Raw genomic sequence first — 24,072 nt, forward strand, 5'->3', positions numbered from 1 at the left:
AAAAGTAATATCAAGCTAAACGTTTTGGAAGTCATTGCTGTAGGAAATGGGAAATGGGGGGAAGGCATACAGTACTTCTGGTTTTTATACAAGTCTTCTAGAACAATTTGATGGGTGTATAACTTTAATTTTGGAGATGCAAATGAAGTAACACACGCTTATTACACCATTATTGATAATGATAAATATCATTATCATTAATGAATAATAAATGAATAGCAGAACCTTGAATTCATGACTTCTGAGTCAGGTGCTCTTTCTACAAAAATCAAACCAGAATTAGAATATTTACCAATCTTTTTGTTTTTATAGAGCATATATATATATATCTGTTTGTCTTTATCTTTCCACTTCATTCAAGAAAAGAATACTTTTCAATCCATTCGAAGTCTAGGAACAGATCAGATGCCAAGTAATCAATTGTATAGATTTTCTTTAATGGAGTAAAGCTCTCAAACAAAAAAATCACTGAGAAAATTTAAATAACTAAGATCACAGCAAATCTTCAAGTTCACAAAATATGAAAACCCAGAAGAGATTTTTAGCAAAACAAGATTAGTTATCTGACATCTACCTTAGATATCTAACCTTAATCAGTGGTCATCTGACAGAAAAACTCCTCAGGATACACTTCAAAGCAAGATGGTTTGGTGTTCTTTCCCAAGCACTCTTCATTTCCCTGAATTTGTTTCTTCTAAGGCCACCTACAAAAATATTGTTCTTGAATTTTTGTATTTTTGTAATAGTTTCAGAAGCTTATATTAAAACTGCTTTTCTATTTGAATTTAAAACCTTAACATTACAATTATGTTTGAAAAATCTCAACATATGTCCAGATATTAATCAATTAAATGGCTTACAAAGCTCTTAGGCCCATTTGTCTCTCCCACCTCCTCTTTTTGCATTTCATATTTCAACAGTTCCGAACTATTTGTAATTTCTGGTCTAGTCCTGCTTTTTCATCTTGAGCTCTTTGCTTACAGTATTCCTCCAGCTTGGAATATTCTCTCTCATTTTGTTCCCCTAGCCTTCACAAACACCCAGCCACCAGGCTGATTTAGGTTCTCTAGATCTTTTGTCTCCAGTGAATCTTGTACTTATTCCTATTAAAGCAATTATCTTTACATTTATTATCTCTGTCATTATCATCATCCTCATCCTTATCATTATCATCATTCTATGTCTGGTGTCCAAGTTCCTGAAGGCAGGAAGCATGGCTTTTCATTACCGTGCCTCTAGCACCCAGCAGTTGCCTAGTATATGTTGACAAGCTTTTAACTGTGCACCTGGAAACATTAGAAATTAATTTGTGATACATTATAATTGGGATGATTAGATAACCATATACTAACTTAGTTGAGGAAGAGCAGGAAAAGAAGAGTTAAAACTCCAATATTATAATTAAAAGCAGCTGATAGGTAAGAACATTTTCTCCTCAGTTTGCAGCTGAGGATACATGCCCAGAGAAATGAGACAAATTGATTAGAGTGCCACATTACTTGAAATAAACTTTGAATCATCAACGTTGAATCTGCAGTTATTGGTCCAGTTCCTTGACTTACACAGATCAGGAAACTGAGACCCAAAGACTGAAATAAAAAATAAAATCTTGCAAATATAAGCTTAAAATTTATGAAAAAGCTGATATTCAGCACAGTATCATCCACAGAAACAATTCATTTCATCTCAACTTTATTTTTTTCATTTTAACTTTTAACTGAAGGTTTCTGGGAAGAAATCTACATAGCCATGATATGATGCAGTATGTTTTGGATATCACTTTACTCTTAAGTGAATACTCTAAAATCATATAAATAAATTTTCCCTGCAATGTCAAGTTAAAACAGAAGCAAAGCATAAGATATTCTATTTTAATGACCTTGGAGTTTGTTCTAGGAGAAGGCTTATTTGAAATAAGCATAAGTCAAATTAATAAAGGAAGGTGAACTGACCATGTGTAATTCAAGCATTTCTTCAGACTAATAATAAGGACTAACACTTATTGAGCATTTATAATTTGCTGAACACCATGAGTTGTCTCATTTGGTTGTCACCACAATCTTTTGAAGTTGGTACAACTCTTGTCTCCATTCTAGAGAAGAGAAGAGAAGAGCTAAGGCCTGGAGAGGATAACTTGCCTGAAGACCTGCAGTATGGTGATGGTTCTAAGTCAAACACAGAGACATCTGAAAGAGACAACATTCTTTTTTTTTAATTATAGTTTAAGTTTTAGGGTACATGTGCACAACGTGCAGGTTTGTTACACATGTATACATGTGCCATGTTGGTGTGCTGCACCCATTAACTCGTCATTTAGCATTAGGTATATCTCCTAATGCTATCCCTCCCCACTCCGAAGCTGGAAACCATCATTCTCAGCAAACTATCGCAAGGACAAAAAACCAAACACCACATGTTCTCACTCATAGATGGGAATTGAACAATGAGAACACACGGACACAGGAAGAGACAACATTCTTAAACCTGGAACCATCTGATTACATGTAGGTAGTGTAAAATGTTAGAGGTAGAAGGAACCTAAGGCTCATGAATTCAGGCAGTTTTCACGTTTAAAAAATAGAAACTGTCTTTCAAATTAACTCTAATGCAGAAAGCCGTTACACAAAACTAGTAACAGTGGCTCTGGTTGAAGAAGGACGGGGGATTCTCACTAGCTCATCTTCTCCTTCCCATAATCTCAGGGTTTCAAAGGGGCTCAAACTGCTGATCTCATTCCACTCTCTTTCTCTTTCTCTCTCTCTCTCTGTCTGTCTGTCTGTCTGTCTGTCTCTCTCTCTCTCTCTCTCACACACACACACACACACACACACACACATATTTATCCCTGGGTACAAATGAGGCATATAGAGACAGTGACTTATTCAAATTACACAGCTCAAAGCATCAAGTCATGTTCAGGTTTGTGTTGCTTTCCCATTAAAAGCGGAGGGTTTTGTGTTTTCCAGAAGGCAAGGGCAAGAATATTTAGATAACAGAGGGAGTTCTTGAATTCTCCTACTATTTCAATAAAATAAGCTTCTGATTAAAAATATTATGAAAAGTAAAACATTTTCATTGAGGTCTTCAGCACTTCAATGCTGAAAAGTAATAATAGAGGAAAATTTGGGTCATCTAAAAGAAAATAAAATGGATGAATATAGAAGAAGAAAGTTAAAAAGCAGGCAGAAGAATAAAAGAAGGAAATGAACACTTCCCAGCCACTTATTTGAATTCTAACATTGCCTAACATAGAACTCTGCCAAAAAGAGGGTAAAAAGACAACAATACTACAATGTTGAAATTACCACCCATGGAGATATTTAAGCCCCCCCCCATAGTTCTTTCAGTTGTCCAGATTTCAACGTACATGTTAATTGTGCTTTTGATCTACAGCATCAGTATTTTACCCTGTCTTTTATTTCTGGACTAACACTCAGATGTAAATTTATTCTCATGACCCCCTGGGACTGAGAAAGATGGAATGTTTTTGTAAAAGACAACAGAGTAAGCATGTGCAAAGTTGTACCTTCCTGCATTTTTTATTTATTTATTTATTTATTTCATGTACTGACAGTCTGCTGGCAATGTGATTTTTAGGTCTAGCCAGAAACAAAGACTACAAAGCCATACAAGCATCCAACCCACAAGGATTTGAGAACTGGCTCTGCTTCTAACACCACACTCAGTTACAAGGTAAATTCCACCAATGCCACTTGTGTGCTAAATCTCACATCAAATGTGAAAAAGATTCCAGAAATTAGGGCCAAGGGAGCCTTGAGAGTGAGCCTTCTTGGGCAACTTGTGTGGGAAGAATGGGTCATAGCAGGAAGAGAGTAGGTCATCAAAGGAAGGAGTCGGACCAAAATCCACAGAAATCCCAGTGGGCAAATATATGGCATGCACTCCACCACACCCCCAACCTCCTCTTATGGCTGACATTACTAGCTGATCACAGCTCTCTTCCACTCCAGCTCAGGAAATTCTTCTCAATAAGCAGTCCAAACAGCCAAGACAAATCATTTGGAGTTGGCTCTCAATATGAAACTTCATTGCCATGTTGGATCCTGAGCTGTGGTTAAGGGACTGGAAGATGAACAGTCATTCAACTGGACACAGGCTGTTGACCCCTCTTTCAGGGGAGGTGAGCCTCAGAGCAAAGGAAATAAATATCCTGGTCAGCTGTTCCCTTCAAGATTCTTATGTTTTTGTACAGCTAAAATGAATAGGAATCAAATTGAAGCTATTCCAGGTCCACAATGTGGTAGTGAGCTAGGGCCATGTAGAGCTGTCAATCGGTTCTAAACTGGATATTAGGAGACCTGAATTTTAGTCTTCATTCTTTCACTAATTGTGTAACTTTAGACAAGGCTCTTAATTTTGTTGGGTCTAATTTCCCATCTGTAAAAATTGGGAAAAGGTTGATTTGGACTATGTGAATTTTTAAGTTCCTTCTAACCCTAAATTTCCATGACTCAAAGAAATTGCCTACTTGGAAAATAATACCTCATTTCAGCAACAGGTTGTTTCTAGTTAGAAAAGGTTCTTTCAAAGAAGAACAAATAGAATCAAAGAAGAACTGAAAGACTATCAAATTCAATGTGGTGGAAATAGTAGCTTATAAAAGTGCAGGCTAAGCAAAGTCATCATTGCACAGAGATAAAGAATACAGACCCTGGAATCAGATCTCCTGAGTTCCAGGCCAACTGAGCCACCTTATTTATATGATCTGTGTATTTGTTATCTCTTTCTCCATAACAAATTACCTGCATGAATTCACAGTTTAAAATGACAAACATTTATTATGGTTTTATGGGTCAGGAATACAGGTACAGCTTAGCTGGGTGCCACTGGCTCAAGATCTCTAACAAGACTACAGTCAAGGTGTCATATTGAATAAGAGCTGTGATCTTATTCAAAGACTCAGCTGAGAGAGGGTCCACTTTCAAGCCACTTGCTTGGTTGCTGGTAGGATTCAGTTCCTTATAGGCTCTTAGACTGAAAGCCTCAGTACCTTGCTGACTGTTGGCCGAAAGCCTCCTTCAATTCCTTCTACCTGAGCCTCTCCATAGAGCAACATAGCAGCTGGCTTCCATCAGAGTGAGCTGGCAAGAAAGCAAGAGAGAGTGAGTGCCCAACCTGCATTCTTTTTGTGAACTAATCTCAGAAGTGACATAACATACACTTTCCATACTCTACTCATTAGAAGTAAGTAACTGGGTACAGCCCACACTGGAGGGGAAGGGATTACACAAGGCTGTGAACACTAGGAGGCAAGAATTATTGGTGCCATTTTCGAATCTGCTTACTCCAAACTGGAACCAATTATTTTACTTCTCTAAACCTCACTTTATTTTTAAATGGGTATAAAATAGCTATATCCAAAAGTTCTTGTAAAGATTAACGAACATTTTATGAAACATTTAATCCATTCAGCACTCAACAATGGTTACTGAAGCAAGCACTCAATAATGGTTATTATTTTTAATAACTGTTTTGTGCTTAACTAGAAAAATTAAGAAATCTGCTCGAGGAAAGAAGATATATTCATATACCTAAAAAGGAAAATAATGGAAGGTGGCGGTAGGTTTGGCAGTGTTTTTTATGAAAATCCCTGAATCCTGGCCCATTCTCTCAAAAAAACAGACAGAACGATTATTAGGTTGATGTGAAAATAATTGCAGTTTTTGACACTTACTTTTAATGGCAAAAACAGCAATTACTTTTGTACCAACCTAATAGATTGCAAAACCAAAAACACATAGACAATATACATAAGAAAATTAGACAACTAGGTATCCGTACAAATCCCGGAATAGAAGCTAGTGGTGACAGCGTCCAAGAGAATCCCAAATTTGCCATCAGATAGTCATTGGAAAGCACAAAAAACTAATCTGACAACAGCAGCTGAAAACAGGTGGGAGTCCTGCAGGATCCAATTTGTAGGTAAGTGCAATGGATGGCAATAAGTTCTGACTGTTGGTGCTGAAACAATCTGGACCCTGTGAACACTCAAAACTAAAAAGCCAAAGCTCTCTTCTGGGTCAAATCTTTATTGAGGAGAAACTTCTGGCAATAGGATAAAATCAAGGAGGATAAAGAAATAGGGGCAAAAGTAGGAGAAGGCCAAGACACAAAAGGAAGAAAGGGAGAAGCAAATCTTAGAAGCATAGGCCCATCTTGTTTTATCTCTTTGGTAAAGAAATCTACTTTTACTTAAAAACGAGCAACAGAAACGGATTGAGGTTGAATTATGAAAAAAAGGGAACAAGAAATTGAAAAATGGAGGAGATATCCCTAGAGATAATAAAAACATGGCAGAAAGGCATGCCCTCCAAACAGATAAAAATTGTAACTTAAATTTCCAAACAAATAAAAAGACATTTTTTAATGATAGAAGCTATAAAAGAATAAATAAGTCAGGATTGGATAGTCTGATCTGAGTGGAAAGTATGAAGATTTGAAAGAAAGGATAAAGAATTATTTCTCAGGAAAGAATTAAACAAGTTTAAATTAATAAATTAACACTAAATTGGAAGAAACAAAAGAGCAAATAAACACAATGGATACTGTCTTAAGAGAAGTAAAAGATGGAAAGAGGAAAAATATTTTCAATGAAAAGGAAATTAAAGATTTTTAAAAGAGATTTGAGAGAAAATAGTAGATACAGAACATGGGGGTGGGGATGCTTCTATATAATAGTAGTCCCTGACAAAGAAAATAAAAGCAATGAGACAGAGCAAACACTAAAAACTGTAACTTAAGAAAAATTTCTAATTAGGAGGCTGAGGTGTGATGATCACTTAAGCCCAGGAGGCTGAGACTGCAGTGAATTCTGATTGTGCCATTGCACTCCAGCCTGGGTGACAGAGTGAGACCCTGTCTCACCAAAAAAAAATAACAAAACTTTAATGAAATAAAAGATGATATAAATCTATCTACTAGGAAAATCAACCCAGAATAGCCAACCCTGAAACATGTTCCAGTCAAAAGTATTGTATTTTAAATAAAAAGAAGATTTATTTGGGCTACCAGGCAAAAAGATCAACTCACTTATAAGGAAAAATAATAAGACTGTCGTTAGCTTTTCAGCAGCAAAACTTATGCCAGAAGACACAGAAATAATACACTTAAGTTATTCGAGAGGAAGAAAACTAAGATGTGCAAGAAAGAAAATAAGAAAACTCTCAGACCAAGGATATTATATCCAGCCAGACTGTCCTCCTGGTGTAACAGGATACATGTAAACTGTTATGAATATACTTAGGAAATATTGTTTCCATAAACCTTATTTAAAGAAGTTCCTTAAAAATCTGCTATATGTTCTCAGCATACAAAATGATTTTGTAGATATCCAACATAAGATCTGAATATTAAATATACATTACCAGTAGAACTGAGACTAATGATTGTTATAGATATTATAGTATGTAATACTTGTAGATACAAGTTTGAAAAAAAAGGAAAATCAGTGGAATGTGTGAAAGGTAGAAAAATCCAAACAGAGAGAGAGAGGAAAAGAGAGCAAAAAGAAAGGAAACAAGATAACTAATAAGACCAACCATAATCATGTCTAATGCTTAGGTTAGAAAAATCTCACTTCTTTAGCAAAAATCAATGGTAAGAAGGTCTATAATTGTTCCAAGCCTTTTGCTTTTCAATAGCTCTGTATTCTGCATTATGATGAAGAAATTTCAGATATGAAAAATTTTAGAATAAGGAAAATTGTATGGTCCCTTTCACAAAGTGTAATCTAACCACTTATATTAGAATCAATTGGAATACTCATTAAAAATGCAAATTTGGCCAGGCGAGGTTGCTCATGACTATAATCCCAGCATTTTGGGAGACTGAAGTAGGAGAATCACTTGAGCCCAGGAATGTGATACCAGCCTGGGCAACACAGTGAGACCCTATCTCTACAAACAATTTTTTTTTTTTAATTAGCTGGGCATGGTTGTGCATGCCTGTGGTCCCAGCCACTCAAGAGGCTGGGATGGGAGGATCACTTTAGCCCAGGAGTTCGAGTCAAGCCTGGGCAACATAGCAAAGCCACGTCTTTGAAAAAAGAAAGAAATCCCTAAAGTGGTTGGAGAGAAATTGGGGAGTTCATGGGGCAGGAGAGGGGTAAGTGCAAATGGACATAGGGTTTGCTTATTTCTTCCCAGTGAATATTTTGCTTAAACTGAAGAAAGTAGAGTGATACGCTACTGCAGAGTAGGTTTTCTTCAAGCTAGGTGCTGTGATTCTCTACTGTGGCTAAATAGAATCAACGCTACATGCAGATGCCTGGGCCAGAATCTGGAGGGTGAAACTGGCCTTTTTCAAAAGGTCCTAGGTTAAATAATGTGGAGCTAGCGTTGGTGGGAGTAGTGCTATAACTCAGAGCTTCCTAAGCTGACAGTAGTGGTTGATATTAAGGATTATGTATAGCGCAATCTTACAGTTGGTTTGTATGTGTTTTTGTTATAGCCATCCTAGTGGGTTTGAAGTATTTCATTGTGATTTTGATTTGTATTTGCATTCTGACTAACGATGCTGAGCATTTTTTCATGTGCTTATTGGCTATTTGTATGTCTTTGGAGAAATGTCTAATTGAGTTATTTGCCCATTTTGAATATAGGTTATCTTTTTATCATAGAGTTTCAGGAGTTCCTTATATATTCTAGACAGAAGGCCATTATAAAATAAATGAATTGCAAATAATTTCTCCCATTCTGGGGGTAGTTTTTTCACTTTATTGATGGTATAGTTGCAGCAAAAAAATTTTAATTTTGGGCCAGGCACAGTGGCTCACACCTGTAATCACAGCACTTTAGGAGGCCGAGACAGGAGGATCACTTGAGGCCAGGAGTTCCAGACCAGCCTGGCCAAGATGGTAAAACCTTGCTTCTACTGAAAATACAAAAATTAGCTGGGCATAGTGGTGCATGCCTGTAACCCCAGCTACTCAGGAGGCTGAGGAACAAGAATCACTTGAACCTGGAAGGTGGAGGTTGCAGTGAGCCAAGATTGCACCACTGCACTTCAGCCTGGGTGACAGAGCGAGACCCTGTCTCCATAAAAAAAAGAAAAGAAAAGAAAAGAAAAAAGTTTTAATTTTGATGATATCCAGTTTATCTGTTTTGTTTTGTTGCTTGCCCTTTTGGTGTCATATCTGAGCCCATTGTAAAACCTAAGTTTATGAAGATTTACCTCCTGTGTTTTCTTCTAAGCATAGTTTTAGCTCTTTGATGGGTGTCTGTAATGCATTTCGAGTTAATGTTTGTATATGGTGTGAGATAGGTGTCCAGCTTCATTCTTTCATTTGTGGATATCCGTTGTCCTAGCACCATTTGTTGAAAATATTATTCTTTACTGAATTATCCTGACGCCCTTGTGAAAAATGAATTGACCACAGATATATGTTTTTACATCTGAAGTCTCAATTCCATTACATTGATTTATATGTTATCTTTATGCCAGTATCACACTGTCTCAATTCCTGTAGTTTGTAGTAAGTTTTGTAATTGGAAATATGACATCTCCAACTTTTTTTGAAGTTATTTTGGCTATTCTGGATCTCTTTTATTTTCATATGAATTTTAGGATCAGCTTATCAATGTCTTTAAAGAAACCAGCTGGGTTTTGATAGGGATTATGTTGGATCTGTAGTTAAAGTTGGTGCTTTTGTATACTAGCTTCTAGTATTCTGTGTCATCAATGGCATCTTCATATTAACTTGCTTATGGCAGATTATAAATTTGCTCTGTACAAAATATTGAAACATGATTGTGGGCTAACCTACCAGTGAGAGGGGCTATTATGCAACTAATAGTATTTCATATTTGTGGAAAGGCAGGAGAAACAGCACATTCAATTGCCTCATGCTGGGAAGAGAGAATTAGGTTGATTCAAGAGATATTTAAGAGGTTGACTCCACAGGACTTGATAATTGATAGAGTGTGAGAGACAAGGCAGAAAAAGATAGAAAAGATTATGTTTATGTTTCTTTGAGCAGCCAAGATGGGGAATGTTGAAGAAGGAGCTGAATTTCTTCAAGTTGATCATTTCTCTGCCTATACCTGTAGATTTCTGGTCCCTCTAGCCTATTGTATCCAGGGCTCAAGAGGTAGGACAAGGCCAGAATTTAGGATGCAGGCATGTACACAAAAATATGTTAAAGCTGGAAGAGTTGATAGAGTTACTACATTAGGAATAGCCAAGGTTTCATTTGTGTAGAGACAAACATAAGAGCTCTGAATGCATCCACAGAAATCAGAGCTTACATCCAAGGACATCAATGCTACTGGGGAGAGAAGGATGAAACATCAGTACTGTGAGGATAGACAGCCTGAGATATCAATGAGGGCAGAAGTTAGGCTGAGGTCTCCAGAATCAGATGTTCAACTGACAGCAAGTGTGAAGGAGGACTTTGTCAGGGAGAACTGGGATCAGTTTCCAGAACCAGGAGAGTAGAATACATAACATCATCTACCTGGCATCTGAAGTTAATCAAAACTAGTGTTTATCAAAGAAAGTTAAAAAAAGAATCATCTGCAAAACATGTAAAATGGAAATTCCTGGATCTCTCTTTCAGCAGGTCAACAAGGAGCTCAAGTGATTCTGCCACAAATGGAATATTGATCGTAATTTTAAAAACACTGATGAAACTATCAAAAAGACCAATTTCATGATGAATCAGCAGGCTACTAGGAAATATGTTCTCTGTTGACATCTAGGACAAATCTTAATGAATGAATAGAGACTGGGGTTATCTACCAGAAGGAGAGCTGTTACCGGAAAGAGGGGTCTTGATCCAGACCCCAAGAGAGGCTTGAATCTTGCACAGGAAAGAATTCAAGGCAAACGGCAAAGTGCAGTGAGAAAGGATATTTATTGAAAGCTACTTAATTACAGAGTAGGGCATCCTCAGAAAGCAAGAGGAGGAATGGACTGTCTTCAAGTTTTTCTTATATAGGGATCTTGTCTATGTAAAGACTAAACTAAGCTGTGCCTGCAGGTGGATGGACAGATAGCATGACAAAATTTAGTACTTTATCAATTTAAAGAAATCTATCCTTGACATCTTAGTGTGTAAGTACATCAAAGCATAACTATAATTATCTTGAAAGCATATATTATTATGGGTGTTGGGACATCTGGACCTTCTGTTGTAGGAATTTCTCCTTGCCGGTGTCTTTCAACTCTCTCCTTAGCTGTAAACATAGTCATGACCTAGTCAGGACTATTGATCAAGACCAGGAAAGAATATGCCTTGTTAGTTTTAAGATGGAGTTGATTTTAAAATGGTGTCACTCTGGATCTCCTAGACTCCTGCTTCCCTAACACAGTCACACGAGATAGATCTTCGGCCAGTCACATCCTGTCATCCTCTTAATCAGGGATTCTTGAACTGGTTAGAAGGGGGAAGGGCAGACGAGTTTGCTTCTCAGAAAAATTGGCATTATACTGATAAATATATGATTGTCATGACTGGGGAGGGTACTACTGGCATCTAGTGGGTAGAGGACAAGGATGCTGCTACACATACAATGTGCAGAGTCACCCCCATAGCAAAGAATTGTCCAGTCCCAAACATCAGTCTTGCTGTTGTTGAGAATACCTGCTCTATATCCTGAACTAACATAGGATCTTGTAATAAAGGGAAGAGTAGTTGCTTGCCAGATTGAAGAGACTGGATAAGGTAGTTCTAACTCATTTTCTTTGGGGTTGATACAGTCAGCAATATCCACACCACTACTGAAAATGTTTTGGAAAGAGAAGGATTAGTGAGAAGGATATGCAATCAGACAGGAAAGCTCCAGGAACTCCCCTGAAGTCTTTTCCATAAAGACTGATCCATGACAACAGCTGTGTGCATGGTATTAGAAATCCCTGTGAAAAGTGACCAATAAAGAGATGTCGTATTTGTATTACAGTTTAGTTCACAAAGCACTTGTACATTGTTTAGCTTTTTCTTTGCCTTGGGAGGTAACCAGGTAGTATTAGTTTCCTGTAGCTGCTGTAACAAATAACCAGAAATTTGGTGACTTCAAACAACAGAAATTTATTTTTTAGCAGTTCTAAAGGTCAGAAGTCAGCTTGGTGCAGTGGCTCATGCCTATAATCCTAACACTTTGAGAGGCTGAAGTAGGAGGATCATTTAAGCCCAGGAAATTGACAACAGCCTAGGCAACATAGCAAGACCTTGTCTGTACTAAAAAATTAGCCAGGTGTGGTGGTGCATGCCTGTAGTCCCAGCTACTTGGGAGACAGAGGCAGCAAGATCACTTGAGCCCAGGAGTTTGAGGCTACTATGATCATGCCACTGCACTCCAGGCTGGATGACAGAGCAAGACCCTGTCTACCAAATATCGTTTTAATTTTTTTAAAAAGCAAATTTCCAGGACTCTTTTCAAACCAGTTGAATCTGAGTCTTATGGTGGGAGATGGAAAGAAACTGTTGAGAATCTATATATTATCATGTTTTCCAGAAGGCCCAGCATCATTCAAAAATCACTATTCTAAATTCTTAGTCCAACATAACATATCTCAACATCTAGATATAATCCCTTTCTCTAAAGCCAGGTCTTGCTAGTTGGAGCTCAAGTTGTAATGGAATATAATTAGTACCTGTAATATGTCTTTCATTAAAGTAATAAAGTATCAAATTACACACTTCTTTTTTATTAAAAAGGAAATTAAATCCTTTGATATTTTCTTTTTGAAAATCAATAGGAAAACTCCAAGACCCATCTTTCAATCCATGCTCAAGTAAATCGTTCAAAAATCCACACTACCCAAATCCAACATATTTGTGATTGAATTTCTTCTTTAAATATCTTTCAGTTACTGCCACATTTTAATTCCTAGCTAAAATTCTACCAACAGTCACACAGTTCAATATTATCTGGTTACAGCGGGTACTTGGTGAAAACAAATGGAATCTGGATTTAAGTCCTATATTAAAATTGCTTTTGCATAGTATAATTTGCATTTTATAAGGCCAAAGGCAAAATGGCTAAAACAACATTCAACAGGAGCCTGTGATTGGCTAAACTGAAGAGGAAATGATATATTACAAAATCTCAAAGCCAGACATAAGCTTAGCCTGTCTTTGGCTGTTTTCTTTTTTTTTTTAATGCCAAGAAATGGAGTACAGTAAATTGCTCAAACCAACAATATAAAAATTTGCTCTTCTTGGCAAAGATCTTCATATTTCTGAATGTTTTCTTCTTTCTTTTGGCTTTGATATCCAGTAGTTTTGTTCTTACTCTTAAATGGAGGCAATATCTATGACATTTCCATATACAATATCTGAACCTCAAAAAAGGGAGGGTCTATTAGTCTGTTTTCACGCTGCTGATTAAGACATATCCAAGACTGGGCACAAAAGAAAGAGGTTTAATTGACATTACAGTTCCACATGGCTGGGGAGGCCTCACAATCATGGCAGAAGGCAAGGAGGAGCAGGTCACATCTTGTGTGGATGGCAGCAGGCAAAGAGAGAGTTTGTGCAGGGCAACTCCCGTTTTTAAAACCATCAGATCTCGTGAGACCCATTCACTATCACGAGAACAACATGGGAAAGACTCACCCTCACAATTCAATCATCTCCCACCGGGTTCCTCCTACAATACGTGGGAATTATGGGAGTTACAAGGTGAGATTTGGGTGGGGACACAGAACCAAACCATATCGGAGGTAGTGGAAAGAAGAATCATCAGTGGAGGAGTATGCATACTCCCTACTTCGTAGAAATTTTTCATTTTTAAGACTCAGCAAGATGCACTTCATCAGTGGAGACTTTCCTACCCATTCCTATCTCAAAGGCATAATTAACCACTTCCCTAATGTATTAATGATATGTCTACCTGATTGTATCATGGCCCCTCTGACAATTTAGTTATTGTATACATACCCATCTTCATCTATCAGATCACACATCCCTTTAGAGCAAGGTCTATCCCATTTATCTTTATCTTTATATCCCCAGCACTTAACAAAGTTGACACACTGAAGGCACTAAATAAAGTGAATGAATTAATGTTCTCCTTGCCAACAAAGCTGAATAAAATGTGAAAATAAAAAACAATCAAGAATTCCGCTCAAGTACAAAATATAGGGATAGCTTGGAGATATTGGGGGTTTGGTTCCAGAGCACCTCAATAAAGCGAATATCACAATAAAGTGAGTCACACACATTTTTTGGTTTCCCAGTGCATACAGAAGTTGTGTCTACACTATACTGTAGTATATTAAGTGTGAAGTGGCATTCAGTTTTGTAAAATTTACATACCCTAGTTAAAAAATACTTTATTGCCAAAAAATGATAATGATCATCTGAGCCTTTAGTGAGTCCCAATCTCTTTGCAGGTGGAGGGTCTTACCTCGGTGTTAATGGCTGCTGACTGATCAGGGTGGTGGTTGCTACAAGTTGGGGTGGCTGTGGGAATTTCTGAAAACAAGACAACAGTGAAGTTTACTGCATTGACTGACTCTTCCTTTCAGGAAATATTTTTATGTAGCATGTGATATTGTTTGATAGCATTTTACCGATAACTTCTTTAAAAATTGGAATCAGTCTTCTCAAATCCTACTGCTACTTTATCAAGTAAGTTTATGTAATATTCTTAATTTTTGTTGTTATTTCAACAATGTTCACAGAATCTTCAACAGGAATAGATTTCATCTCATGAGACCACTTCATTTGCTCATCCATAAGAAGCATCTCCTCATTTGTTCAAGTTTCATCACGAGACTGCAGCAATTCAGTCACATCTTCAGGCTCCACTTCTAATTCTAGTTCTCTTGCTGTTTCCACCATATCTGCAGTACTTCCTCTGCTAAAGTCTTGAACTTCTCAAAGTCATCCATAAGGGTTGGAATCAATTTCTTCCAAACTCGGGTTAGTATTGATATTTTTACCTTCTGTCATGAATCACGAATATTCCTAATAGCATCTAGAATGGCGAATCCTTTCCAGAAGGTTTTCAATTTACTTTGCCCAGCTTCATCAGAGGACTTACAATCTATGGCAGCTATAGCCCTACAAAATGTATTTCTTAAATGTTAAAACTTGAAAATCAAAATTACTCATTGATCCATGGACTATAGAATGAATGTTGTTTGCAGTCATGAAAATAATATTAATCTCCTTGTATATCTCCATCAGTGCTCTTGAGTGACCAGATGCCATCTTCAATGTACAATAATATTTTGAAAGGAATCTTTTTTTCTGAGTAGTAGGTCTGATATGGTTTGGATTTGTGTCCTTACCTAATGTGATGTTGAATTGTAATCCCCAGTGTTAGAAGAGGGGCCTGGTGGGAGGTGATTGGATCATGGGGGCAGATTTCCCTCTTGCTCTCCTTGTAACGGGAGTGAGTTCTCACAAGATCTGATTGTTTAAAAGTGTGTAGCATCTCCCCCTTCTCTCTCTTCTTCCTGCTCCTGCCACGTAACACATACCTGCTTCCCCTTCTACCAGGATTGAAAGTTTCCTGAGGCCCCCCCTGCCACGTTTCCTGTATAGCCTGTGGAACTGTGAACCCATTAAACCTCTTTTCTTTATAAATTACCCAGTTTCAGGCATTTCTTTATATCAGTATGAGAAGGGACTAGTGCAAGGTCTCAACCGTGGGCTTAAAATATTCAGTAAACCATACTAGAGACAGATGTGCTGTCATGCAGGCTTTATTGTTCCATTTATACAGTACAGGCAGAGTAGATTCTGCATAATTCTTAAGGGCCCTGGGATTAGTAAATGAGCATTGGCTTCAGCTTTAAGTCATCAGCTGCATTAGCCGCTAACAAGAGAGACTGCCTATCCTTTGAAACTTTGAAGCCAGGCACCAACTTCTCTTCTCTAGCTAAGAAAGTCATAGATGGCATATACTTCCAATAGAAGACTGTTTTATCTACATTGAAAATCTCTTTAGTATAGTCACATTCACCAATCATTTTATTTAGCTGGATCTTCTGGATCACTGGCTGCAGCTTCTACATCAGCACTTGCTGTTTGATCTTGCATTTTTATATTACAGAGACAGCTTCTTTCCTTAAACCTCATCAGCCAACCTCTGCTAGCTTCAAACTTTCTTCTGTAGCTTCCTCACCTCTCCCAGCCTTTATAGATTTGAAGAGAGTTAGGGCCTTAACTCTGTATTAGGCTTTGGCTTAAGAGAATGTTGTGGCTGGTTTGGTCTTATATCCAGACCACTGATACTTTCTCCCTATCAGCAATTAGGCTATCTTGCTTCCTTATCATTTGTACTTTCACTAGAGTAGCACTTTTAATTTCCTTCAAGAACATTTTCTTTGCATTCACAACTTGGCTAACTGTTTGGTGTAGGAGGCCTCGCTTTAGGCCTATCCTGGCTGTTGACACGAAATAGCTAAGCTTAGCTATTTCTAGCTTTTGATTTAAAGTGAGAGACATACGACTCTTCCTTCAACTTGAATATTTAGAGGCCATTGAGGGGTTATTAATTAGCCTAATTTCAATATTGTTGTATTGCAGGGAAGAGGGACACCCAAGGAGAGGGAGAGAAAAGGAACAATCAGTAAGCAGAGCAGTGAAAACACACACACAACGTTCACTGATTAAGCTCTCTGTCTTATACGGCTGCAGTTTGTGGTGCTCCATAACAATCACAATAGTCACATCAAACATTACTGATCACAGATCACCACAACGGATATAATAATAATGAAATACTATGAGATTTCCCAAAACGTGACACAGAGACAAGAAGTGAGCACATGCTGGGGGAAAAATGGTGCCGATAGACTAGCTCCACACAGGGTTGCCACAAATCTTCAATTTTTAAAAAATGTGTTATCTGTGATGTGCAAAAAATAAAGAACAATAAAACAAAGTATGCCTGTAACCAATAGAATTTTTACCTTATTTTTCTTTTCTCTTATTTTTTCAAAACCATATTTTTTTTCAGGGTTTTAATATCATTATTTTGACAGTCTTTAAAAGGAGAGCCACTTCAAGAAAGGAATCAAATAACAGAAGCAGAAAAAGAGAAATAGGCCTTATTGTATGGTGCCTGTTCACATTTTGCAGCCATTTACTATCATCTTACTGCTGGTTCTAAATATGTACGGTGGAATGCAGAGTTAGAGTAAGTGTTCAAATTATTAGATCAAATAATGTGACCTTTTCCCAATTGCTTTAGAAATATTGGATTTACATATTAAGTCCTTCAATTTTATTTTTCAAAAAGATTTTTAAAATAACTTTGGAAATAACTTCTGTTTGTCTATGACAAATCACCTGAATTTACTTATTAAGTATAGATCAGTGGATAATTCAATTACCATTTGGAAAGGAATCTTTTATTTTGAGCAGCAGATCTCAACAGTGAGCTTAAAACCACGCTGTAAATGAATGTGCTGTCGTCCAGGCTTTGATGTTCCATTTACATAGCATATCATAAACTTATGCTTACTTATACAACTTGTCTTTTTCATAGGCTTCTTTGCTTGTGGTTTTGAATAACTTATAACCAGAGAAACAAAAATGTCCAGGTCTCTCCTAGCATCCTGTGAGTACAAAATGGGAATTGCATTTATATCCAAGCAGACTAGTGCTGAATTAAGCTCTTGACTCTCAGCTACAAGCCACCCTTTTATATACTACTCTATGATACTGGGACTGGGGCTTTGCAAATGCCATTTCTCTTTTGTGAGAGCACCTTCTGTTAGGTTCTATAAATGGATTCAATAGAGAGAGACAGGAAGATTAGAGGAGGAATAAGGGACTTGCTCTTTTCCTTGTGCTTCTCGTTCTTGTCATTGCTGCCCAGCAATGTCCTTTCAACCCAGTGACAAAGTCTACTTCCGGTTTCCCACTTATTCCATCACTGCCAGAACCAGCCTCATCACATGTCCTCAGAGGAACCAGCAGAAGATGGTACCACCAACGCTGGGAGGTTTTATTCCCAGCTTCACAGGACCCCCCAAGCTTGCAGGTTTTAATAATCTACCTCTTTCCTTTGTTCCCCCAATCATGGGTGGCATAGTTGCTCCCTGAATGTATCTATATGTATTACCATAATGTTCCCTTTTTGTCATACTGTTTGATCAATTTCATTTATTAAATTCTTTCTTTTAAAAATAACTAGTGTGGTTTTTGTTCTCATAACTGGACCCTGCTGCCTTGTTTGATTTGTTAATGTATAAATCATACATAGGGATAGAAGAATGCTGGTCCAGCTTTAACAAACTATAATAGCAAATGGGGACCATATTTATAGTTGGGAGAATTGAGGGGTTTTATATGTAAAAAAAATACTGTGTGTGTGTGTGATGAGATCTACCACCTTAACAAAATTTCCCGTGACAATACAGTATTGCCATTGATGGGTACAAAGTTGTACAGCAGATCTCTAGAACTTATTCATCTTGGCTTAACTGAAACCTGATGCCCATTGATTAGTAACTTCCCATTTACCCCTCCTGCCAGCCCCTGGCATCCACCATCCCGCTCTGATTCTACAAATTTGACTATTTTATGTACCTCATATAAGTAGAAACATGCAGTAATTATATTTCTGTGACTTATTTTACTTAGCTTAATGTCCCCTGGGTTCATCCATGCAGTCATATATTGTAGAATTTCCTTTATTACTTTGTCTGAATCATACTTTATTCTATCTATATACCATATTTTCTTTAAACATTTATCTGACAATGAATATTTAGGTTGCTTCCACATCTATTATAAATAGTCCTGAAATGAACATGGGAGTGCTAACATCTCTTCAAAATCCCAATTTTAATTATTTTGGATGACTATTCAGAAGTGGGATTGCTGGATCATATGCTAGCTCCATTTTTACTCTTTTGAAGAATTTCCACACTGTTTTCCATAGCAACTGTACCATTTGCATACCCACAAACAGCATACAAGGGTTTTAATTTCTCCACATCCTCACCAACATTAGTTGTCTTTTTTATATATGTAATAGCCATCCTGACTGGTGTAAAGTGATATCTCATTCTGGTTTTGATTTGAATTCCTCTAATGATTAGTGACAGTGAACATTTTTCCATATAACTGTTGGCTATTTACATGTCTTCTTTGGAGAAATGTCTATTCAAGTCCTTAGTCTATTTTTTAATCAGGTAATTAGATTTTTTTGCTATTAACTTATAGGAGTTCCTTATTTTTTTTAGAGTAACCCCTTATCAGATATGTGTTATGTAAATATTTTCTCCAATTCTATAGTTTGTCTTTTCACTGTATTGATTGTTCCCTTTACTGTCCAGAAGCGTTTTAGTTTGATGTAGTACCACTGTTTATTTTTGCTTTTGTTGCCTGTCCTGTGCTTTTGGGTATTTTTTCCTATACAAAGAATAATTGCCAAGGCCAATGCCATGAGGCTTTCCTCATGTTCTAGGAATCTTACAGCTTCAAGTCTAATATTTAAGTCTTTAGGTATTTTAAATTTATTTTTGAGTATGATATAATAGAGTATAATTTTCTTCTTTTCTTTTGCATGTGGATATTCTGTTTCCCCAACATCGAATAAATTATCTTTTCCCCATTATGTACTCATGGCACCCTTACTGAAGATTAGGTGATCACATATGCATAGATTTATTTCTGGGCTCTCTCTTCCATTCCATTGGTCTATATATCTGTCTTCATGCTAGTACCATAGCGTTTTCATTACGGTAGCTTTGTAATGTACTTTGAAATCAGGAAGGGCAACATGTTCAGCTTTGTTTTTCTTTCTGAAAATTGAATTGGCTATAAGATTATTAGTGATTTTTTAGCACAGAACTTGCCAGCCAAAAGGCAATGAGATATTAATATTCAAAATAATGAAAGAAAAAACTGCCAAGAGTGCTCTGCTTGGCAAACTGGACCTTCAAAAAGGAAGGAAAAATAAAGACTTTCCCAGACAAACAAGAACTGAGGGAGTTAATTACCACTAGAGCTGCTTTATGAGAAACGCTAAAAGTTCTTCAAGTTGAAATGAAAAAATGCTGAACAGCAACACAATAGTGTAAGAAAATATGAAATTCGTTGATAAATACATAAATACAGAATATTATAATACTGTAATGGTGGTAGGTAAGTGACTTTTAATTTTAGTATAAAAGTTAAAAGACAAAAGTATTAAAAATGATAATAAAAATGCATTAAAAGGTACATAATATGAATAAATGTAACCTGTAACAACAATAATGTTATGTTGTAAAATGTGTGGGGGGAAGAGAAGTTAGTTTTTGTTTATAATTGAATTTAAGTTGTTATCAGTTTAACATAGACTGTTGTGACTATATTTTATATAGACTCCAAGATAACCACATACAAAAAATACCTATAGAAGTTGCACAAAAGGAAGCAAATCTGGAAAACACAAAGAAAGACACAAAGAGAGGAAAAGACCAACAAAAGAACTACAAAACTAACAGAAAACAACAAAATGGCAATAGTAAATCTTTCCCTATTCATAATTACTTTAAAGGTAAATGAATTAATCTCTCCAATCAAGAGACGTAGAGTGGCTGAATGAATTTAAAAAATAAGACCCAAACTACATACTATCTACAGGAAATTCACATTTATATTTAACCAAACACATCCTCACCTGCTAAAGCAAGAATTTAGTCCCATCTCAAAAGGTCCTTCGAAAGACAAAATTATATCTTCTCATACATTAGTCTATAAGAACAATTCATTATGATACTTCCACAATGTACTATTCCAGCTCCCATTTATCCATATCCACTTCTTATAAAACTGCTTTGAAAACATCTCAAGTCTAACATCTACATCAGAAGTACAGTAATTGGATGCCTCCAAAGCTGCCAATTTTCTGTGACTCACTGGGTCCTACCATAAAAGGAAATGGCAAAGCTTCCATAAAGTGATGTGGGAAAATATCTATACCATATACTGGTAGGTTGGAGAAGCAGCTATCAGAAATATATTTATACTATTATGTCATAAATACATGCTGTTTTTAAAAATCTTGATTGCAAAAATGTGAGGAAGCAAGAGGTTGGATGTATATGTATTAAAATTAACAGTGATTATCTCTGAGTGGATTAGATTATAAATTTAAAAAAATTTCGGCTTCTCTGTATTTTCTATTTTATCTTTTAAGAAAATGTAAATTATCTTAAATTTAAAATTTTAAACACACACACACATATATATAATCTCAAATGATCAGACAGACATTTTTAAAAATTATAACTATTATGCATCTTCCTACCAAAGAAAATTACATTTTTCTCCTTCCTGAGAAGTTAAAAAAAGAAAACTAACGATATCAATTACATAATTCATGACGAGTCATCCAATCAGCCCCTAACACCTATTTACAAAAAGTATGAAGGTTAGCTTTAAGTTGCTTGGTAAAGTCCTGAAAGTAGTATCCCAAAGTATGTCTATTTATTCTGTCAAGCATGCAACTACATTGTTTCATGGAATTAAATATGTAATATTGAACCATGTACTTCAATTAAAAATATATGTATATAGAGTTCGGATCCATCCATAAAGATCATAAAACTGAAAATTTAAAACAAAACAAAACGCTTTTTAAAAATCAGCTAAATTCATTTGTCTGGGAAGCTGTTTACCCAATACATGATTTCTGGTCGGGTTCACTCATTTTTCTGTTTTTGGCATCAATGGAACCCTTTATTGTATACCACATAATTACATCCCTTCCTAGCTAGCCAACACATTATTTGTGCTAAGGGAAAATGGATACCTTGGTTTTTGTGTCATAAATATAACAAGGTTTCTTGTTACGTTTAAGAGATTTAACCCAAATTTTTCTCTTAGGATTGATATTGTTGTAAATCACTAAGTCTAGGGTTATAACATTTGGGATATTACTTATCTTTAAAATTTATTTTCTATTTTTCTATTTATATTTTGGTGTTGAAATAAATGTATTTATAAGTACATTCCTACTTAAAGACAATCTGTCACATGGAAATTAAAATGTGCAAGAGGCCCCTGTAATTCTAGGACTTTGGGAGGCCAAGGCAAGCAGATAAAGACCAGCCTGGGTAACACGGTGAAACTCCGTCTCTACAACAAAAAATAAAAAATTATCTGGGTGTGGTGGTGCACATCTGTGGTCCCAGTTTCATGGGAGACTGAAGTGGGAGGATCACTTGAGCCTGGGAGGTGGAGGTTGGAGTGAGCTAAGATGGCATCACTGCACTCCAGCCTGCGTGACACAGTGAGACCCTGTCTCAAAAAAATTTTTTTCTCAATTAAAAAAAATGCAAAGGGTAAATTGCGGGTAAGGGCTGATTATTGTAATTCAAAAGGGATGTCTCCATATCATAAACTACTTGACAGAGACTTGGAGGAGGAAGTAGGTATTGGGCAGGTGGCGAAATAGGAAGATGGAAGAAACACCTAAACCTTAAGTGTTAAATGTCTTTAGACAAGTAAAAGAGTATCAGAAATCCTAATGTAAGTCTATGAAAAGCCAAAATAATACATATTTTATTTATAAAAAATTAGTCTACAGTACGATTTTTAGGAACACATATAATATGGAAATCAATATTCATTGATAGTATAAATTTGCCCTTCATTTTTATTAAGACATTCAACAAATTGAATGTTTACCATGTTTCAAGGCATTTTGCAAAATTGTCACTTATGATAAGCATGGAGCTATGGCCTAGTCAGTCTTAAAATGAAAACCCCAGAATGTATTGGCATCACACAAAACAAATGTATGAAGCTATTTAAAATTGCTTGTAGCATCAAGGATACCCATGTTTTATGGTTCTTAGGCAAGGCTAACAGTGGGGGTGGTGGGGTATGGATGGGCCCAGTTGGGGCTGCTTGGAGCCAACAGTCTACAGTTTCTACATGTGTCATCTTTTATTTAGTCATTGCAAGTGTCAGGAGAATATCTCCAAATGTGTGATCTAACAAGTAGCATGGAATTTTTACTATGCACATTGAATAGCTCATAATCAGAAACTATCCCATTTCCAAATGGTCCAGTCTGTCCAATTTGACAGGGAGAATGTGCACCAGCTGCAAAGAAACACTTGAGGTATTACTTGAAATCACTAAAATAAGAAAACCAATTCCATTGTGTTTGAAAATAATGAGTTTAAAAATGGAGTGTTCATTAAAATGGCAATGTTTATTTCTAAATTAAATGATATTTGTCTTTATTGAAAGGTGGTTTTCAATGTAATTAATGGAAAACATTCATTGATAGCTTACAGTGTGCCATTCATGGTTCAAAGTGTCTTATTTGTATTCCTGAGTTGATGTTCACCCCGACTTTGGAAGCAGGTTCTTCTGTCATGACCACCTTAGAAATAAAATCTGAGACACAGAAAGGGGAAGCAACATAACCAAGGACATACTGGTCCTTGATACAAGTGTCAAAGCTCAATCAATACATTATGCAGCCTCAATTATTAGTTTAAATGTTCTATTTTTCCAATCCACTGATACTTTAAAGGTTAACTATTTCCTTAAACTTGATTCAAGTTTTCTCTGGAACTTTAACAGACTTTATCTGCCAGTTTTCCAACTGATGAGTTTCTATATATAGGCCTTATCTTATGTGTACCTCTCACATAGTTTGAAAAGTTTACTCTTCTAAGCAAGTATAAAAGTAGCTATTTTCAGAACTAATTTGACATGAATTTTTTTCCATCAGCTGGTTTTCTGAGCAGATCATTGGACTCTCAAAATTGAATAAAAATAGTAGAGCTCAAATCCATTTGGGTAATGTGAAGCTAGAAGTATGCATAATAGAGAATGGTTTAGTTTTTCCTCTTTGTGCACCTCAAAAACATCTGAAAAGATTTAACCTTCTCAAAAAAATGCTCACCTTTGGGCCGAAACCAAGTAGAAAGAACTTCAGTTTCAAAGGAAGCATTCTTTTTAAAAAAAATTCTGAGTGAATTAGACGAGGCAATTGCCTGGAATTTGGTTGCATATGAAGCTACATTTTGTGCCCACACATGCTCTGGTGTTGACTTCCTGCTCAGTCAGCACTGATAGTTATTATTCTATAAAATAAATATTTGCTTCTCAGGGCTATAAATCCTGAGACCACCTTA

General features: G+C 36.4%; 1 long non-coding RNA gene across 2 annotated transcripts in view; it reads right to left on the reverse strand.

Moving 5' to 3' along the window:
- Positions 1–4,779: 4,779 nt before the first annotated feature.
- The window catches only part of LOC129048293 (uncharacterized), a 28,938-nt gene continuing 9,645 nt past the window's right edge, over positions 4,780–24,072 (reverse strand). The window contains exon 3 of one of the 2 annotated variants that reach the window (XR_010141579.1): positions 4,780–5,102. This is a non-coding gene — a long non-coding RNA (uncharacterized LOC129048293). Of the gene's footprint in view, positions 5,103–23,146; positions 23,327–24,072 lie in introns of those variants that run through there. The other variant, XR_008510523.1, reaches the window with a different exon arrangement.

Source organism: Pongo abelii, chromosome 8, assembly GCF_028885655.2.
Source record: "Pongo abelii isolate AG06213 chromosome 8, NHGRI_mPonAbe1-v2.0_pri, whole genome shotgun sequence".
NCBI lineage: Eukaryota > Metazoa > Chordata > Mammalia > Primates > Hominidae > Pongo > Pongo abelii.